This window comes from Dipodomys merriami, unplaced genomic scaffold, assembly GCF_024711535.1.
Source record: "Dipodomys merriami isolate MVZ:Mamm:240054 unplaced genomic scaffold, mDipMer1.0.p SCAF_867, whole genome shotgun sequence".
Taxonomy (NCBI): domain Eukaryota; kingdom Metazoa; phylum Chordata; class Mammalia; order Rodentia; family Heteromyidae; genus Dipodomys; species Dipodomys merriami.
Genome location: NW_027206476.1, coordinates 157,493 through 162,005, shown reverse-complemented (window position 1 = coordinate 162,005; position 4,513 = coordinate 157,493). Strand labels below are relative to the sequence as shown.

General features: G+C 36.0%; 1 non-coding gene across 1 annotated transcript; it reads left to right on the top strand.

Annotated features, from left to right (window-relative positions):
* Nucleotides 1-3,946: 3,946 nt before the first annotated feature.
* Nucleotides 3,947-4,053, top strand: LOC138820359 (U6 spliceosomal RNA). The gene has a single exon (XR_011369843.1). It is a non-coding gene; the product is annotated as a U6 spliceosomal RNA (small nuclear RNA).
* The last annotated feature ends 460 nt before the right edge of the window (nt 4,054-4,513 follow it).

Here is a 4,513-nt window from a genome sequence, read left to right as displayed (position 1 = left end):
AGTGTCTATAAGAGCAAGCATTCTGTAGGGAGCTGGGAGACACCATATGTTCTTTACTTACTGATTCCTAAGTGACTTGTACTGCATTTTGCAAGTCGAATCTGTCAAAACCTACCAGTTTTAAGAGATAAGAGGAGTGGTAAAAGAACTCATGGAGACAAATACATTTTCAACATATTTTGTTCCAAGCATTCCATCTAAGGCATAGTCAACAACTAGTGAAACTTGTGTTGGCTGTAAATATGTGTCTTTCTCCATGTGTGCATGTATACATGTGTATATGTATGTGTGAATTTGTGTGTATAGTAACATACATGTGTACATATATAAGGGCATATACACACATATATGCATATATAAATAAATATACATATGCAAATATATGTACATATATATAAATCAGTGTTCAGTGATTTAATCAATAGTTCCCAGCACATTGTCATTCTCTCAAAGTATACATGATAAACTGCTCTGAGGAGCTGTGCTCTATGATGGGTATCCTTTGTTCTCACTTGCCCCATTACCTTGTTTTTCATCCCTGTGAACAACTTCGGTCTACTTACCATAGGATAGCTTTGTTTTCATTACATGTAGTTACTTACTGATAATCAAAGAAAAAGGTTGTTTGTAAAAGAAAAATAACTTTTACGTCACAAGTTAAAATATCTTATCTATCCCAATGATTCCTATGAGATAAAATTTATAATAGAAGAAAAGTAAAAAGGAATTCCTAGATCTGTTGTTTTGCCATTTAGAATGGCAAAGAATAAAATCACATCACTCTTATAATTCTTAAAAAATGCAAGGGAAACTGTTGGTCCCTATCATGTTCCCACAAAACCAGTGAATTCTGAAGGATAATAGACCAGCAGAAATTCTAAGTAGCAGACATGGAGCATGAAAGAGAAAGACCATGAATGGAAAGGGTGAAAGAGAGAAGTACAATAATACTGAAAGTACATAACAGATAAACAAGTGCTGTATGAGAATATTGATACTGCTATCTTTAGACTTTACATGTACATTTGAAAGTATTTGATGTATGATAACCAATCAACATAAAATATAAAATGATTTTGATAAAAAATAAAAATGATGAGTCCCTGCCTGGTTTTAGGATGAGGGTTATGATGGCTTCATAGAATGTGTTCGGTAGTGAACTTTCTCTTTCAATTTCATTGAAGAGTTGGAGGAGTATTGGTGTGAGCTCTGCTTTGAAGGCCTTGTAGAATTCTGCTGTAAAACCATCTGGTCCTAGACTTTTCTTAGATGGGAGGTCTCTTATTGCTGTTTCTATTTTCAATGCTTGATATGGGCCTGGAAAGACTTGGAAAAAATTATATTAAGTGAAGTAAGCCAAGCCCAAAGAAACATAGGACCCATGGTTTCCCTCATTTGCAATAGTTAGTATATGTAATGTATAAGTCAAGCAGAAAAGGTCAGATAAGGTGATGTTAGGAAAATGAACCCTAAGATATGTATTTAAATGTTTTTTTTTCTTTCATACATTTGTTTCTAACTCATTTATATGATTATTTCTTTGTTGCTTTGTATGTCCCTCCCCCACAGTATAACCCATGCTTTCACTGTATTTGATGTTGGTATAATTTGTGGAGGGGAAGGGGAAAAACAAGTCATTTAAATAAGGATACAGGTGGACCCATTGCAACAATGAGAAGTACAAGTTGTCATGTTGAAAACGAACTTTACAACTTTGATGGGGGGGTGGGGGGAGGATTGGATGGGGGGGAGGCTTGGAAGGGATGGGAAGGGGAAATAAAGGAGGAGGCTACAATGCTTGATAAGAAATGTACTCATTATCTTGCCCATGTAACTGTAACCCCTCTGTACAGTTTTTTCACAATAAAAAAATAAAAAATAAATGAAAATAAAAATGACTCAGAAGAAATTATAAGTGCAAATACAATCTTCCCAGAAGAAATCTCTCAGAGACTTTGAGAAATCTCTCATGATTTTGAAGAGGATAAAGTGGCTGAAGTTAGTATAAATTTAGAAGTATGACAATTCACAAAAATATAAAAAGATATTCATATATTTCATTATATAACTCAAAGCAGAAAGCAAATGTTGTTTAGATGATTTTTTAAAACACAGTCTTTCAGGAGCTGGGAAGGTGGCTCAATGGTAGAGTGTTTGTCTTGCATGCATGAGGCCCTGGGTTTGGTTCCTCAGCACTACAGAAGTAGAAAAAGATGAAGGCTCAAATGGTAGTGCTAGCCTTGAGCTGAGGGACAGCACCCAGGCCCCAGAATTCATGCCCCATGACCAACAAAATAAAAATCAACAAAACAATGCTGGGTGCCGGTGGCTCGACTGTAATCCTAGCTATGCAGGAGGCTGAGTTCTGAGAATCACAGTTGAAAGCCAGTCCGGGCAGGAAAGTCCGTGAGACTTTATCTCTAATAAACCACTAGAAAACCAGAAGTGGTGCCATGGCTCAAGGTCTAGAGTGCCACCCTAGAGCTGAAGAGTGCAGGGACAGCACTCCGGCCCAGAGTTAAAGCCTCACGACTGACAAAAACAAAAAACACAAAAACAGTCTCTCACTTTTGTGGTCTCAACTCTGTAATACCGCCGCTTCCGACGAGGGCTAAGATTTTGGGTGTGGACATTTATCATCCCTCCTGATTCAGACTGTACTTGATAATTTATTTAATAAATATTTTGTTCTTAATTTTCTTCTTTGTAAACTCACATGCACCTATAAAAAATCTTTGGCCATCCCAGTAAGCTTCTCAAAGTACCTCCTGATGACAACTTATAAAAAGTTGTATTATATTACAAAAAGGGAAACAATGCAACAAATAAAGAAAACCAAAAGTTAAATATTAATGATTAATAAAATAAAAAACCAAACAATTACCAGTGTATTATTTTCTCATATTCCTGTGCATTTAAAACTGGCTAAGATTATGATGTTCAAAAAGAGGCTTTTGTTTTGGTTTTTATTTTGGGTCCAGTCATGGGCATGAACTCTGAGCCTGGGCGCTGCCCCTCAGCTCTTCAGCTCAAGGCTAGCGCTCTACCACTTGAGCCACATCACCACTTCCGGCTTGTTGTTTGCTTATGGGTGCTGAGGAATCGAACCCAGGGCCTCAAGCATGCAAGGCAAGCGCTTTACCACTGAGCCACCTTCCCAGCCCCTCAAAAAGAGTTTTATGGGCTATGAGTAGTCTTTAAAATTACCACTAAGATTACTTTTTATGGCTCATCTCATCATTTGTATATGGCTTATATCATCATTTGTTCCTCACTAACATGTTAAGTAAGGAAGCCCTAAAAATTTAAAGAAACTATATGGTTAACAAAGTCTTAACTCTTCACTCTGCTTCTTTACTCAAAGACTTTGCAATTTCTTATTGGTAATGTTTGTATAAACTCTGAAAGGTACATAATTAGTACCATATGTCTGCTACCATAAGCCTTAAATACTTTATAGAAAAGTTTATGACCAGCCAAACAGTCCTAATTTTGGCATATATATGCAAATTCCCAAAATTAAATACATTTAAAACTTAACAAACCTTAACACTTGCTGCAGTGTTCATTATGACAGGTGCCTTGTATAGAATAAATGAATTTCTCCTCTTACACATCTCTTGAACAACAAATATCTGGAATTATTTTGTTTTTGACATGCCAATCTTGACTTTATTCTTAAATGTGTGCTTATGTAAGAAATACATGGTTTTAACAGTTTGTTGTATTGCTAAAAAAGAAGAAGAAGAAGAAGAAGAAGAAGAAGAAGAAGAAGAAGAAGAAGAAGAAGAAGAAGAAGAAGAAGAAGAAGAAGAAGAAGAAGAAGAAGAAGAAGAAGAAGAAATACATGGTTCTAAAATTTCACAAGAATTCTTTTGAACTTACTTTTTTTTTGAATTGTCTAGTTTAAGAAAATCAATTACACTTTATATATAAAAAATGTTCTGTGCTCAATTAGGCAGCAAATACGCTAAAATTGGAACAATACAGAGAAGATTAGCATGGCCCCTGAGCAAGGTTGACATGCAAATTAGTGAAATGTTCCATATTTTTGCAACAACAGATGCTGGAGAGTATGTGGCCACAGGGAACTCTACTGCATTCTTGGTGGGTATGTAAACTTGTTCAACCACTTTGGAAAGCAGTATGGAGGCTCTTCAAAAGACTCCATATAAAGCTTTCCTATGACCCAGCAATCCCACTTTTGGGCATTTACCCAAATGATCACAAACAAGACCATACTAAAACTACCAGCACAGCTATGTTTACTGCAGCATTATTTACAATAGCTGATATAGAGCCAACCCTGATGCCCCTCAGTAGATGAATGGATCAAGAAAATATGGGTGTACATACACAACAGAATTCTATGCCTCCATCAGAAAGAATGGTATCACCCAATTTGTTAGGAATTGGAAAGTCTTGGAAAAATTTTATTAAGTGAAGTAAGCCAAGTCCAAAGAAACATAGGTCCCGTGGTTTCCCTTATTTTCAATAACTAATATATGTCTGG